The 17159-nt window shown below is 44.5% G+C and overlaps 1 pseudogene; it reads right to left on the reverse strand.

Moving 5' to 3' along the window:
* Positions 1-15655: 15655 nt before the first annotated feature.
* Positions 15656-16846, reverse strand: LOC129644400 (ubiquitin thioesterase OTUB1-like; annotated as a pseudogene).
* Positions 16847-17159: the final 313 nt, after the last annotated feature.

The raw sequence follows: 17159 nt of genomic DNA on the forward strand, positions 1-17159 counted from the left end.
AGTCACAGTCTGCAGTGATTTTGGAGCCCCCCCAAATAAAGTCTGCCACTGTTTCCACTGTTTCCCCATCTATTTCCCATGAAGTGATGGGACCGGATGCCATGATCTTCATTTTCTGAATGTTGAGCTTTAATCAAACTTTTTCACTCTCCTCTTTCACTTTCATCAAGAGGCTCTTTAGTTCTTCTTCACTTTCTGCCATAAGGGTAGTGTCATCTGCATATCTGAGGCTATTGATATTTCTTCCGGCAATCTTAGCTGCTTCTTCCTAGTATACACATCTTTCTTCTTTGTTCTTTCTTCTTTTGAATAATATTTATTGGATTCTAAGCACATGTAAGATACTGTTTTAGCTTTGGGATTACAGAATTGAATTGGATACAATCAGTTCAGTTCAGTTGCTCAGTCGTGTCCGACTCTTTGTGACCCCATGAATCGCAGCACGCCAGGCCTCCCTGTCCATCACCAACTCCTGGAGTTCACCCAAATAATAATGTTAAAGTACATTAAAAGGAAACTAATAGTTTAGGCTTTAGGATTTAACTCTTCCATTCGAATACAGTGGATATTTCTTGAATTATTGAGAAGCAGAAGATGGTGTGATCTCGCCTTCAGATTCATCTGTTAGTTCTTTTCTCACTGGATGTGCTAGAAGGTGGAGGAACAGACCGGAGCGCCATGCGCCTTTTCTCAGAGGTCATACTTGCTTCCCCCGGTCCTTCTACTGCTCTGACGCCCATGGCTTCCTTTCCTCCTCCTCCTCTGCCTTGACCAGCTCCTTTCTGGCACACTGGCCCCTCCAGCCAGGCAGGGATGCTCCTGCCTCAGGACCTCTGCACCTGCTGGGTCTCTGCTGGCTTGCTCTTTGCTCAGCTAAACCTACAGTGCATTCACTTGCTCTCTCCAGGTCTTTACTAAATGCTGCATATCAGAGAGGCTTTCTCTGAGCTGCTGTAAAATTGCCGGCTTTACCCACTCTGCCTTCTTTACTATTATTATTTTGGCCACATCACACAGCATGCTGGACTTCCCCAACCAGGGATTGAACCTGTGTCCTCTGCTTTGGAGGCATGGAGTCTTAACCACTGGGCAACCAGGGAACTCCCCTCTTTGTCTTCTTATCCTTCTCTCTCCTTTATCTTCTCTATCTCCCCAAAGGGAAGGTAAATTCCCTGAGAGCAGAGACTTTGTCTTGTTCACCATTGTATACTCAGGACTTATAACAGTGCCTGGCATATCATAAGAGAACAATAAATACTTATGTGAACCTGTGAATAATTTATTAGCACCCTGATGGAGAGATCCTGTTAGCACATACACAGGACAGTGACCAGTGCTAAATTCAAATTTAATAATGGGGAACCGACATGTCCTTTAATTCCTTTATTCCAGTGCATCCCTACTGGGACTAAACAGAACTATGTGATTGCTTGAAGCTCTTAGTAAAACTTTGCCTTCTGTTTTGAGTAACTTAAATCCCTGAACAGAAATCCCCTTCTCTGCCAGTCTAACCAGAACAGTACATTTCTATATCTTCATATTTCATTTCAGTGTAGAAGTGTATGCTGGTCGAAAACTCTCCTTGAGGCAAGTACCAGAATTTTATTATGTTAGTAAAAATAGATTAGTTTTTGTCAATACTTTTATTGGTACAGGAAGAACAAAAGCTGACTTACTACTAGTATCATATCGACAAGTTAGTAAACAAACATGCTCTTAAAATATGTCATTATTGAATGAATGGAAACCAGAAATGATGGTTTGCTCCTGCCTTAATGGTCTCCTTTGTTCTATGATTGAGGTCAGAACAAATGGCAGAGGGTTGGGCTGGATCAGCAAACCTCAGAAGTGACCCTCATGTTTCAGGAAGAAGCACAGATGTAAAATCAGAAACAAACAAGCAAAAAATCCTAAAAGCAAAGCCCCAGAAGCCCTCTATCTTACTCTGTGAGTAATGTAAGTTTTGACATGAGAACCCAAGTGTGTTAAAGGGCGTGAAAAATGGGAATATTCTCCAGTGATGGACAGAGACAAATTCTTGTCGTGTTTTTCTGTAGTTCAGAGAGCTGGCTGTAGAAGAAGTAATAACTCCTCATCAAAGTATTATTTGGAAGTAAACTTGAAGAAGGGAAGCGGAGCGGCCATGGAGTGTTCTGGGAGCCAGAACAGTCAAGTGGTTTTTGAAGCAGCACTCAAGAGGCCCTGAGGTTGATCAAAGGTGGCAGGTGGTAGCTTGGAGCCTTTGAACACAGAAACCCTAGAGATTTATGGGAGGAGGGGAAGAGAAGGCTGAAGAAAATAAAATCTTTCAGCTGCCCTTTTCCAAAAAGGACTTTTTTCATTGTGATCCGAATTGTCCTCTCTTTCTCCCTCGTGAAGTCACTCATTTAATTGCATCTAGTGCTTATTTGTATGATGCTAAAGAGTCAACAAGTATTTTCTACACAGAAGAAAGTTCTACTGGAATATCTTCCCATGTTATCATCTTAGGCTCCACCCCACTGTGGCTTTTTTGGCACCTACTTTTATTCAAGGCATATTCTTTGAGATGTGTGAGCCATTTGCAACTCAAGCATGCAGTGCTTAGCAATGAAGAAAGTTAATCTGGCTCTGCCGTCAAAGGTGCCGGGGAGCCAGGAGCTGAAACAATAGAGCTGGAAGCAGTGCCTGAGGATGGAGGGGGGCCAAGCCTGAGCAGGTAGAAGGTAGGCAACGGGCGTAAAAATGGAGGCCCTGAAGAGGTAAAACAAACTATATATGCTGCGTGTGTAACTGTGTGTGTGCGTGTGCATGTAGTATCAACAGAGAGGTATCTACAGACATTCAAGGGTTTTTGGATGGTGGTAAGGACCAAGATTGAGATGGGTTATGAAAAAATCCAAAGAAGTGTTGGGACATTTAATTGTTAAAGTTTGGTGGAAATGATAGATTTTGAAGCCCAAATAGTGAAGGCAATGTGAAGCATCATGCGGATACATGGTCCTCCTGCTGCTGCTAAGTCACTTCAGTCATGTCCGACTCTGTGCGACCCCATAGACGGCAGTCCACCAGGCTCCCCCGTCCCTGGGATTCTCCAGGCAAGAACACTGGAGTGGGTTGCCATTTCTTTCTCCAGTGCATGAAAGTGAAAATTGAAAGTGAAGTCACTCAGTCGTGTCCAACCCTCAGCGACCCCATGGACTGCAGCCTTCCAGGCTCCTCTGTCCATGGGATTTTCCAGGCAAGAGTACTGCAGTGGGGTGCCATTGCCTTCTCCTAAATGGTCCTGGTCTTTATATAATATTAATAAATGCTACCTGGGTTGACTCAGAAGCCAAGGATGTCAAGGACTGTGAAGAAAAGTTGTTGAAATAATAGTGATTAAAAATTGATTGCGTGTCTACTGATGTGAGGGATTACTATGTTTGCATTTTTCCCTGGCCTTCAATTATGTGGGATTAGAAGTAAATTTGTCTCAAGTACTGGGAGCTGTAAATGTAATATGCGGTCAGTGTTTTCCATGCTTCAGTTCATATGTCAGAGAGGGGAAAGACGCAGACATTAGAAGAGTGTCCGCCAGCTTCCCTGGGGGTCCAGTGGCTGGGACCACACCTTCCAGTGCCAGGTTGGGCGTTCGATCCCTGGTGGGGAGCTTAGATTCCACATGCCTCAAGGCAAAACACACAGACACACACACACACACACACACACAACAGAAGCAGCACTGTAAACATGCAAAAAAGACTTAAGATGGATGTCTGCTAACAATAGGAAAATAAAGGTCAAAATAGAAAGTTATGAAAGATGAGTCAGAATTAGGAAGGAAAGTCCTCTGAAGTGGTAAGGATGGAGATAATTCCTCTTCAGAAAGGTCAATATCCTGGTCATAGTGGCAGACATAGAAATGATGGGTATGGGCTGGGTGTTGAACCTGCTGATGTGTGATTCCAGGAGAGACTTTGGTGTCCATCTGAAAGAGCCAGTTCCAATTCTGGTGGAAAGTGAAAGTGAAAGTCCCTCAGTTGTGTCAGACTCTTTGCGAGTCCATGGAATTCTCCAGGCCAGAATACTGGAGTGGGTAGCCTTTCCCTTCTCCAGGGGATCTTCCCAACCCAGGGATCTAACCTAGGTTTCCTGCATTGCAGGCAATTCTTTACCAGCTGAGCCACAGGGGAACCCAAGAATACTGGAGCTATGAGGGAAGCCCCCAATTCTGGTGGGGCAAGTTCCAATTCTAGTTTGGTCTGGCCATCAGGGTAGTGAAAGGTGCTCATGTCAGGGTTGAAAGTCATTTCAATGTCTTAGTTCCTTAAGAGAGAATTAATTGCTGAAACCATTGTTATTGTCATGCAGACCATTCTTTTATGCCTGATGTAGATTTTTGGGGGCTTATTTTTAACCTAGACAACAAAAAGAATTTAATATATCTGAACCCTCTGTGGCTCAGACAGAAAAGAATCTGCCTGCAATGTAGGAGATGTGGGTTCGATTCCTGGGTCAGGAAGATCCCCTGGAGAAAGGGAATGGCAACCCACTCCAATATTCTTGCCTGGAGAATTCCATGGACAGAGGAGCTGGTGAGCTATAGTCCATGGGGTTGCAAAGAGTTGGACGTGACCGAGTACACACGCACACGTAGCTAAACCACTTGTCTCTACACTTGAAAAACTACCACAACATTGTTAATCAACGATATTCCAATATAAAATACAAATTTGAAAAACTATAAAATTATTTAGCATGACTATAATACAAATCAGAGCAAAGCTCTTACTGGAACTGGTGTGGCTTGGTGTGTGTTTGCCAATCACACTACATCTTGCATCCTTGAGGAGGTGTGTGCAGTTGGATTTCCTCTGGCTGGGGCCGTCTTTCCACGAATTCCTTTCTTGACCATGTGTGTCTCCATATGATAACGATGAGCAGATGAACATCACCATCTCATGTATCAAAAAATAGGTTGGCTCCTGATTTCTCATAAGATGTTAAAAGCACCTAAAATTTAGTTTTGAAATGCAACCATTTGGTTCACAACACTTGTCATTTTACAAAGGTGACATTTTGTCCTTCCAAGAGGGAGCTGGGGAGATTTTTATGCTTGGGGGAGGTGGTCAGTACTTTGGTACTCTCACCTGTGTAGGAAATAGCATGGGAGTTGGGAGGCCAGATGCACGCTTGGGAATGGTGGGCACTAGCCAAGAACTCACCTGTGCTGCCATCTTTAGCTTCCAGATCAGTAGCCAGCAAGCAATTACTGAAGATAAGAGTCACGATTTTCTTTTAACAGAGGTTGTTGCTTTCCACCTGCACGTGGGTGGAAGGGAATCGTCACAGGTGGTGCAGGAGGCTTCCCCGTGGTGGGCTCAGGTCTCGCTGTGTGCAGCCAAACAGGAGACAAGCCTCACTGACTCCATTTCTGACTCTTGCCTCTGCAAAAAGTGTCATCCCTCTGAGTCTTTACGAGCTGAGTGGCAGCAACTCGCAACCATAGATGGAGGGGGCTGGTTGTTTCTGGATTGCATTGATCTGATTTGCGTTCTCCAGGTGTCCTTGTAGGTGTGGTATTGTTTATAATACTGCTTCTTAGAGTTTCTGATGCTGAAGATAAACAGAGTACTTAATATCTACCTCCCCAGCCCCAGGCTGCCTCCAAGACCTGCTGATTGTGAACTTTCAGGGTAGGAACCCGGGAAGTTGTATATTTTATGGACATCTGCTTGTTGTACTCAGAAGAATTTGAGAAACAACGATTTTGTGAAAATTGCAAATTGACTGATCTTGCTAGTCAGATACTAAAATATATTTGCCCCTAAAATCCAGGAGTCAAATCTTGGAGCCCTAAGTTTAAGAAGCCCAAGCCTACTTGTGCTTTTTATATCATCCTCTAAACAGACACCCCCACCTCTAACTTTTCTGTCAGTTCAGTTCAGTTCAGTTCAGTCGCTCAGTAGTGTCCTACTCCTTGTGATTCATGGACTGCAGCACGCCAGGCCTCCCTGTCTGTCACCAACTCCCGGAGCTTACTCAAACTCATGTCTGTTGAGTCGGTGATACCATCCAACCATCTCATCCTCTGTTGTCCCCTTCTCCTCCTGCCTTCAATCTTTCCCAGCATCAGGGTCTTTTCCAATGAGTCAGTTCTTCGCATCAGGTGGCCAAAGTATTGGAGCTTCAGCTTCAGCATCAGTCCTTCCAATGAATATTCAGGACTGATTTCCTTCTGGATGGACTGGTTGGATCTCCTTGCTGTCCAAGGGACTCTCAAGAGTCCCTCCAACACCACAGTTCAAAAGCATCAATTTTTCAGCATTCAGCTTTCTTTATAGTCGAACTCTCACATCCATACGTGATATGGGAATATCTTGGATAATTGAAATCCAGAGGAAACCTAGAAAATAAACAGAAAAGTGCCCCTCTGCTTAAAACTCCCTACAGTATCAGACATGCAGAGGCTCCATGAACCCGCAGAGCTCTGCAGTCTGTGTCCTTGCTCTTACAGCCTCTTCTAAAGACTAGTGTGTGTGTGTGTGTGTGTGTGTCCGTATATGTGTGTGTGTGTGTGTGTGTATGTGTGTATGTGCGCATGCATGCATGCTCAGACTTGTTTGACTCTTTTGGACCCCATGGATTGTAGCCTGCTGGGCTCCTCTGACCATGGGATTTCCTGGAATCCCAGGATACTGGAGCAGGTTGCCATTTCCTCCTCCAGGGGGTCTTCCCCACCCAGGGATCAAACCTGTGTCTCTTACATCTCCTGCATTGCCAGATGGGTTCTTTACCACTGAGCCAGCTAGGAAGCCCAAAGAGTTACACACAGCCAGAACAGTGCAGAGAAGTAGTGAGAGGCAGAGAGAGGCAGTGTTGCAGGTTGGGAAGCATCATGCAGGTGAAGACCTGAACTCAGACCCCCAGTGGCCACTATCCAGTCATGTCCCTTGAGCCTTGTTAGTGGTATGTATCATATCTACATGCCAGATTTCAGGTGGGAATGGAAGAAAATAATGCAAATGAATGTTGTGTTCTAATAGAAAGGGTTGTCTTTCATTTCCACCCCACAGTTCCACTTAAAATACACAATGAAAACCTAATAGACGTTGGCTCTGACCCCCACTGTTTGAGGGGAACAGTTGTGTGCAGTGGAGCTGTTCTTGGTTTCCACCAGCTTCTGGGGATTCTGGCAGACAGGGATGGGTTAGAGACCTATGAGAGAAAGAATGGGGACAGTGAAATACTAGTCAGCATTCGAAAGAGAGGAGCTGCAAAACCACGAAAAGACATGGAGGAAACGCAAATACATATTACAACATGAAAGAAGCCAATCTGAAAAAAGCTATGTACCGTATGATTCCAATTTTAGGACATTCTGGAGAAAAACAGTACTATGGAGACATTAGTAAAGATAGGTGGTGGGCAGGGGCTTGGGGAGGGAGGGATGAACAGGTGGAGCACAGAGGATGTTAGCTGGTGAAACTACCTGTACAATCCTGTCTTGGTGGGTACATGTCACAGTCCATTTGTCCAAACCCATAGGATGTGCATTACCATAACCCAAACCCATAGAATGTACATTAACACAGAAAGTACTCTCACCATTGTTGAAAATAGCACAGGAGTTGGGAGGCCAGATGCACACTTGGGAATGGTGGCCACTAGCCAAGAACTCACCTGTGCTGCCATCTGTAGCTTCCAGATCAGTAGCCAACAAGCAATTACTGAGAATAAGAGTCACGATTTTCTTCTAACAGAGGTCGCTTGCCTCCTGCACATTGGCAGACGGGAATCATCACAAGTGGTGCAGGCTTGGGGCTCTCTATGTGCAGCCAAGCAGGAGAGGAGCCATTGCTTTTCCAAAGAGACATTGCTTTGCCAACAAAGGTCCAAAAAGTCAAAGCTATGGTTTTTCCAGTAGTCATGTATGTATGTGAGAGTTGGCCCATAAAGAAAGCTGGGTGCTGAAGAACTGATGATTTGGAACTGTGGTGTTGGAGAAGACGCTTGAGAGTCCCTTGGACTGCAAGGAGACCAAACCAGTCCATCCTAAAGGAAATCAGTCCTGAATATTCACTGGAAGGACTGATGTTGAAGCTGAAACTCCAATACTTTGGCCACCTGATGCAAAGAGTTGATTCATTGGAAAAGACCCTGATGCTGGGAAAGATTGAAGGCAGGAGGAGAAGGGGGCAACAGAGAATGAGATGATTGGATGTCATCACCGACTTGATGGACATGAGTTGTACAGATACCAACTCCAGGAGTTGGTAACGGATAGGGAGGCCTGGTGTGCTGCAGTCTGTGGAGTTTCAGAGTTGGACATGACTGAGCAATGAACTGAACTGAACTGAACTGATAGAACACACCACTCCAAGAGCCCTAATGTACGCTGTGGACTCGGTGATGATGATGTGCCCATGTAGGTTCATCGGCTGCGACAGGGTGTTGCTGATGGGCAAGGCTGTGCTTATCTGAAGGCAGGGTATGCATGAGACCTCTCTGCACTCTCTCCTCAAGGTTTCTGTGGTTCAAAAACTTCTCTAAAGTGTCAAATTTACTAATTACAAAGTGAGACAGAATGGGGTGTGGCCACCGATGATCTGCTGTTTCAGGCGGACCAGTAGGCACGGCACACAGAGATGGATGAGGGGTGGCAGCCAGCCCAGATGTCTCGCGGTTGTCCTAAAAGAAAAAAAATGGTCGGTTTTATATTAACTATCTTTTCAAATTAGGTTACTCCACTTCCTCCATATATACCAATGGTAAGGAACTAACAGATGTATTTCCTGTGGGATGTTTCTTTGGAAGAGTAGTGAAAATCTCTTTTCAATCCAACTCCACTGTCTGTCAGAAGGGAAAAAATCAATGTGGGTCATATACAGGGAAAAGCAACCTGAATTTAGCAAGCAGATTTACTCAGCAAAGTACTTTGCTTTCATATTCTGGCAGTTAAGGCTATCTGTTGGAAAGTGAAGGGAAGCTGTCAAAAAAGGGAAAATGTTAAAATAGTTAAAAGAGAGAAAGAGAGATGAGGAGAGATTAAAAGTCAAAGTTTTGGTGATTAGGAAAGAAATATATTAACGGTGGGAGAAGTAGTGGGATTGAGTAGGAAGAAGAATAATTGACTTGAGGAGTACATTTCTTTTGTGACCCCTCTGGATCACTTAGGCTATGGCCTCAGATGAATTATCACCTGTTACCATTCTTCGTGAAATTGACATGAGCTGTTTTGCAGTTTGGAACCACTGTTTCTACAGCAGGAGTCAGATTTCTCATGTCTACTTCAACTTTTTGGGGTACTTTGAAAGAAAGGTGTGTTTTCCTCATGCAATTCTTTACACATATTGAAGTAATGAGTTAGTTTTAGACATTGTGAAAGTCCAGCATTATCCATGTATTTACTGTTGAAGAATGGATTTTTATTTGACTCAAAGTATGTATTTGCTTCTTACTTTCTTTAGCTTTTAACCTGTTGTTCTGAATTAAATTTGAAATGAAATTCAATTTTAAAACTCTGGACCACTGGAAATAATAGATTCCAAAGAACAACAATAGCTCTTAGTGACAGTATCTTTAAAACATATGTGTAACCTCGTCACCTTGCTGTATTTAGCAGAAAATGATACAACATTGTAAGTCAACTATACTTCAGTTTAAAAATGATAACAAATATATTTACAGCTGTTGACCCACTTTCCCCTAATGTGGGGATGCTCAGGCCAAAGGTTGTGGGGAGGAACAGGGGAGCATCCATCTCAGCTTTCCTTGAACAAATCAAGATGGGTGACATTGGGTCAAGGCTGAGCCGGAGATAGACTGTCCCAGTCACATAGATGAATTTAGTCTTTTTTTTTGGGGGGGGGGGGATATATTTTTAAATTAATTTATTTTAATTGGAGGCTAATTACTTTATAATATTGTAGTGGTTTTTGCCTTACATTGACATGAGTCAGCCATGGATGTACATGTGTCCCCCATCCTGAACCCCCCTCCCACCTCCCTCCCCATCCCATCCTTCTGGGTCATCCCAGTGCACCAGCCGTGAGTGCCCTGTGTCATGCATCGAACCTGGACTGGCAATCTGTTTCACATATGGTAATATACATGTTTCATTGCCATTGTCTCACATCATCCCACCCTCGCCCTCTCCCACAGAGTCTAAAAGACTTTTCTAAACATCTGTGTGTCTTTTGCTGTCTCGTATATAGGGTCCTTGCTACCATCTTTCTAAGTTCCATATATATGTGTTAGTATACTGTATTGGTGGAGAAGGAAATGGCAACCCACTCCAGTGTTCTTGCCTGGAGAATCCCAGGGATGGCGGAGCCTAGTGAGCTGCCGTCCATGGGGTCACACAGAGTCAGACACGACTGATGTGACTTAGCAGTAGCAGCGGCAGCGGCAGCAGCATACTGTATTGATGTTTCTCTTTCTGGCTTACTTCACTCTGTATAATAGGCTCCAGTTTCATCCACCTCATTAGAACTGATTCAAATGTATTCTTTTTAATGGCTGAGTAATATTCCATTGTGTACATGTACCACAGCTTTCTTATCCATTCATCTGCTGATGGACATCTAGGTTGCTTCCATGTCCTGGCTATTGTAAACAGTGCTGCGATGAACATTGGGATACACGTGTCTCTTTCAATTTTGGTTTCCTCAGTGTGTATGCCCAGCAGTGGTATTGCTGGGTCATAAGGCAGTTCTATTTCCAGTTTTTTAAGGAATCTCCACACTGTTCTCCATAGTGGCTGTACGAGTTTGCATTCCCACCAACAGTGTAGGAGGGTTCCCTTTTCTCCACACCTTCTCCAGCATTCATTGTTTGTAGACTTTTTAGTCTTAATAGAGAAGTGGGGATCCAGTGAAAGTAATTTAGGAAGAAGTGCTGTTATGTTGGCTCACTGATGTAGAAGAAAGACCATGAAGAAGAGGGCTGGGAGGCGGTGTGGGCCTGACACCTTATTCTGTACCCGTGTGTGTGTGCATTCGCTCAGTTGTGTCCAGCTCTTTGTGACCCCATGGACTGTAGCCTGCTGGACTCCTCTGTTCATGGCAAGAATACTGGAGTGGGTTGCCATTTTCTACTCCAGAGGATCTTTCTGACCCAGAGATCGAACTCATGACTCTTGCGTCTCCAGCATTGGCAAGAGGGCTCTTTACCACTAGTGCCACCTGAGAAGCCCCATTCAGCTCTAGAATTCCTGGTTTATAAGTCAGTGGGTCTCTTTAACTTTCCAGCCACATGTTGGTGCTATGTCATTTGGGTACCATCTTTGATAACATGAGAAGCTCCTGTGCCTATTGAGCAGTTTACAGTTTTTCTAAAATTAAATTTTGGATGCTCATCTATACCCAAATTTCACCCAAAACAAAAAATAAATAATCTTTTAAAACATAAATTGCAACCAGTGTGCATCAAAACATTATTTTCGTTACATTTAGCATTTTCCTTTGCTTCAGCCAAACCCCAGGACCAGTTCACCGCTCCCTGCCTGTGGTTTCTGGCCCCTCTGTGTCATCATTCCCACAGTAGAAACAAGTGTGTGTCTGATTTTGCAGAGTGTCTCCTCTCTGTTTCCTTCAGAATGTCTCCGTCCCTAAGAGATGCTAAGGAAATATTAATACATATTGAGCAATTGAAATATACTAGGCTGATGTTACAGAGACATTATCCATTGTGAAAAGAAGAGAGTAAAAGGCCCTCAGGGAGGTGACAGGTTGTGAGCTGGTTCTGTGCATACATGAGATGGGAACTGATTGCTGCCATGTATGAGGGGCAAGGACTAATAGAGTTTTGCCAAGAAAATGCACTGGTCATAACAAACACCCTCTTCCAACAACACAAGAGAAGACTCTATACATGGACATCACCAGATGGTCAACACTGAAATCAGATTGATTATATTCTTTGCAGCCAAAGATGGAGAAGCTCTATACAATCAGCAAAAACAAGACCAGGAGCTGACTGTGGCTCAGACCGTGAACTCCTTATTGCCAAATTCAGACTGAAATTGAAGAAAGTAGGGAAAACCACTAGACCATTCAGGTATGACCTAAATCAAATCCCTTATGATTATACAGTGGAAGTGAGAAATAGATTTAAGGGCCTAGATCTGATAGATAGAGTGCCTGATGAACTATGGAATGAGGTTCGTGACATTGTACAGGAGACAGGGATCAAGACCATCCCCATGGAAAAGAAATGCAAAAAAGCAAAATGGCTGTCTGGGGAGGCCTTACAAATAGCTGAGAAAGAAGAGAAGCAAAAAGCAAAGGAGAAAAGGAAAGATATAAGCATCTGAATGCAGAGTTCCAAAGAATAGCAAGAAGAGATAAGAAAGCCTTCTTCAGCAATCAGTGCAAAGAAATAGAGGAAAACAACAGAATGGGAAAGACTAGAGATCTCTTCAAGAAAATCAGAGATACCAATGGAACATTTCATGCAAAGATGGGCTCAATAAAGGACAGAAATGGTATGGACCTAACAGAAGCAGAAGATATTAAGAAGAGATGGCAAGAATACACAGAAGAACTGTAGAAAAAAGATCTTCATGACCCAGATAATCACGATGGTGTGATCACTGACCTAGAACAAGACATCCTGGAATGTGAAGTCAAGTGGGCCTTAGAAAGCATCACTGTGAACAAAGCTAGTGGAGGTGATAGAATTCCAGTTGAACTATTCCAAATCCTGAAAGATGATGCTGTGAAAGTGCTGCACTCAATATGCCAGCAAATTTGGAAAACTCAGCAGTGGCCACAGGACTGGAAAAGGTCTGTTTTCATTCCAATCCCAAAGAAAGGCAATGCCAAAGAATGCTCAAACTACGGCACAATTGCACTCATCTCACACACTAGTAAAGTAATGCTCAAAATTCTCCAAGCCAGGCTTCAGCAATATGTGAACCGTGACCTTCCTGATGTTCAAGCTGGTTTTAGAAAAGGCAGAGGAACCAGAGATCAAATTGCCAACATCCACTGGATCATGGAAAAAGAAAGAGAGTTCCAGAAAAGCACCTATTTCTGCTTTATTGACTATGCCAAAGCCTTTGACTGTGTGGATCACAATAAACTGTGGGAAATTCTGAAAGAGATGGGAATACCAGACCACCTGACCTACCTCTTGAGAAACCTATATGCAGGTCAGGAAGCAACAGTTAGAACTGGACATGGAACAACAGACTGGTTCCAAATAGGAAGGGGAATAGGTCAAGGCTGTATATTGTCACCCTGCTTATTTAACTTATATGCGGAGTACATCATGAGAAATGCTGGACTGGAAGAAGCACAAACTGGAATCAAGATTGCTGGGAGAAATATCAATAACCTCAGATATGCAGATGACACCACCCTTATGGCAGAAAGTGAAGAGGAACTCAAAAGCCTCTTGATGAAAGTGAAAGTGGAGAGTGAAAAAGTTGGTAAAGCTCAACATTCAGAAAAGTAAGATCATGGCATCCGGTCCCATCACTTCATGGGAAATAGATGGGCAAACAGTGGAAACAGTGTCAGAGTTTATTTTTCTGGGCTCCAAAATCACTGCAGATGGTGACTGCAGCCATGAAATTAAAAGACGCTTACTCCTTGGAAGGAAAGTTATGACCAACCTAGATAGCATATTCAAAAGCAGAGACATTACTTTGCCAACAAAGGTTCATCTAGTCGAGGCTATGGTTTTTCCTGTAGTCATGTATGGATGTGAGAGTTGGACTGTGAAGAAGGCTGAGCGCCGAAGAATTGATGCTTTTGAACTGTGGTGTTGGAGAAGACTCTTGAGTGTCCCTTGGACTGCAAGGAGATCCAACCAGTCCATTCTGAAGGAGATCAGCCCTGGGATTTCTTTGGAAGGAATGATGCTAAAGCTGAAACTCCATTACTTTGGCCACCTCATGCGAAGAGTTGACTCATTGGAAAAGACTCTGATGCTGGGAGGGATTGGGGGCAAGAGGAGAAGGGGACGACAGAGGATGAGATGGCTGGATGGCATCACTGACTTGATGGACGTGAGTCTGAGTGAACTCCGGGAGTTGGTGATGGACAGGGAGGCCTGGCGTGCTGTGATTCATGGGGTCGCAAAGAGTCGGACACGACTGAGCGACTGATCTGATCTGATGAGGGGCTTACCATGGATCAAGTGCATTTCATAAAATATCTCATTTAATTGAATCCTTATGATAACCCCTGCTGCAGGTTCTTAACCTCACTTTTAAAGACTTTTTTAGAGCAGTTTTTGATTCACAGCAGATTCAGGGGAAGGTACAGTGATTTCCTGTGTAGCCCCGGTGCTCACATATGCATGGCTTCCTGCATTGTCAGCAGCCCCACCAGGCGAGACTGGCCTTAAAACCCAGGAACTCACTGACGCACCACACTGCTGCCAAAACTCAGCCTCTGCTCAACGATGCCAAGGAGAATCATGGAGACAAGTTTTGCATGAAGTACAAAGAAGTAGCTTGATTGCTTTGTCAGGCCAAGGGGGACACATCAACTTAATGCCCACAAGGCTGTGTGTCCCCTCTGGAGCAGGTAGTGAGGTGTCTTACGGTGTTCAAGGAGCCCCATGTGGTCAGCTCGGGTCATTCTTCTGATTGGCTGGTGGTGAGGTAATTGAGAGTCCGCATCATCAACCTTCTGGTTCCAACCAGCCTGGGGCCTGTATGGGGCCGATGTGCTTGTGGGCAGCACACAGTTAACTTCATCTTCTTGGTGGGGGCTTCAGAATCTGGAAAACAGCTCAAAGGACATGACTCAGAATATTATGTGCAGTCCTTGAGGAGGAGCTAAAGTTCTTTGGATTGTTTCATGGCTAAAGTTTTATTATTTTTTGTCTTGCTTGACTGTTTTCCTTTCTTTTGGCATTTTTCTCACTTTCCTAATTAAATTTTTTCTTTGAAATTTTTCTACAGACAAAAGGCAGGCAGAGGACGTGGGTTCATAGTTCACAGTTTACATCAGGGTTCCCTCTTAGTATTGTACATTCTATGTCTATAGACAATTGTATAATGATGTATATCCATCCTTATAGTGTCATATAGAGTAATTTTTTGTCCTAAACACTTCTGTGCATGACCTATTGATCCCTCCCTCCATCCTACCCCGGGCATCCACCAGTCTTTACTGTCTTAATAAGTTTGCCTTTTCCAGAATGTCCTATGATTGGAATCAGACAGTATGTTTTCCTCTCATGTTGACTTTTCACTTAAGATTATGCATGTAAGTTTCCTTCATATCTTTTCATAGCCTGATAACTCATTTCTTTTTAGGGTTTAACACTAGTCCATTGTCTGCATGACCAACATTTGTTCATCCATTCACCACCTACTGAAGAACATCATGGTTGCTTCTGGAAATTAACAATTATGAATAAAACTGCTGTAAACACGTATGGGCAGGCTTCTGTGTGAGCATTCATTTTCAACTTGCTTGGGTAAATACCAAGGGTTGTGATTTCTGGATCACATGAGAGTATGTTTCAGTTGTGTAAGAAACTGCCAAACTGCCTTCCAAAATAAGTATCCCATCCTGGGTTCGCCCACCAATGGATGAGACTTCCTGTTGCTCACCAGCACAGTGTCATCACTGTTCTGAATTTTGGCCATTCTAATATGTGTGTAGTGGTTCAGTCTCATTTTTCAGGTCTTTGTTTTGCTTGGATAAGATAAATGAAGCATGGAGTGCATAGACAACTTACCTGAGGCCACATGCTGGTAACTGAAAACCTGGAATCTAAATACACTTGTTGGAACTGCAACCACATAGTCAAGGCTTGCAACCTCTTCTAATCACTCTATCCCACCCCTTTTCCTGGAGAGACAGGTTTCCTCAAATTTGAAAGTACAATACCGTCCTGTTCACCTTATGCACTGGCTTATATTGAAGGTAAAAGGAGATAGGGTATCTGTAAGTCCTTTGAGAATTGCAAAGCACTATGAATGTGCCAGTGCTTTTTTAAAAATCGCTACTAGCATACCCTTTAATAAAACACGCAAGGTCGTGTGACAGGGAAGGGGGTGGGGCAGTGAAATATGATCATTTATGACCACGAGAACCCCTCTGTAGGCGTCTAGCGTCTGGCAGAGGGGAGGGCAGGCCTATTCGTAGAGGGTGTCCTGGTGTCCAGGCCGGCAGAGAAGGCAGACCTTGGGCTGGAGCCCTCGGGGAGGGGGGGGGGGCGCGTGGTGCCGCCCTCGCCGCGGTCCATGCCCTCTACCCAGCTGGAGACACCAGAGCCAGGATGAGGATGTGGCTGCCCCCCTTGCACGTGAGCTCCACCTCCTGCTGGCAGAGTTCCCTGATGGTCTGCCCACCCTCAATGCAGTGCTCCAAGAACTTGCTGTTCCACTGCAGGTCGCCCGAGGGAAGCAGCCGCAGGTAGATCACCAGGTGGTCCAAAGTGCTCTGGTCACTGAAGGAGACCAGCAGGTTGGCCACTGAGGTCTGCTTCTCCACCCGCTCGTTCAGGTCCATGAACGTGTGGTGGAAATCCTCAGTTGTGAGCTCAGGGAAGCCCTGGGACAGCAGGTCCTCTTCACTCTTGGCAGACACAGCCTTGAACCGCTGCGATTCCTTGCTGTCGTCCAGCAACGCCTCCAAGTGGGAGAATCCAAAAGCGCGATAGAAGCAGTTTCCACCAGCCCTGGTCTTGCGGATGTAGGAGTGCTTTCTGTGGTGGTCCTTGACCTTCTGTTGACAGATGTTGTCATCCTCAGTGCACTATCTGTGTAGGACCCAGACCAGCGGGTTCCGCACAGCGATCTCTTGCTGAATTAGGTCTGCTGAGCCATGATGGCTTCATGGGCAAGACAGTTAACACCTTCCCTGTCGCTGCCCAATGGCTCCTGCTTCTGCTCTGGAGATTCCCCCACCGCCATCAGTAAACAGGTGGTGCTACTGGCAAAGAACCCAGCTGCCAATGTAGGAGACATAAGAGATGTGGGTTCAATCCCTGGGTCGGGAAGATCCCTGAAGAAGGGGACGGCAACCCACTCCATATTCTTTCCTGGAGAATCCCATGGACAGGGAAGCCTGATGGGCTACAGCCCAAAGAGTTGCAAAGAGTTAGACATGACTGAAGCGACTTAGCATGCGTGAATATAGACAGTAACATATGTACATGTAAGTACATACAATAGGTACACAACATGTGATGTATTTGGAAAAGGTGAGATCATGTGAGTACCGGTA

This window comes from Bubalus kerabau, chromosome 2 (genome assembly GCF_029407905.1).
Source record: "Bubalus kerabau isolate K-KA32 ecotype Philippines breed swamp buffalo chromosome 2, PCC_UOA_SB_1v2, whole genome shotgun sequence".
In the NCBI taxonomy this organism is placed as follows: Eukaryota; Metazoa; Chordata; class Mammalia; order Artiodactyla; family Bovidae; genus Bubalus; species Bubalus kerabau.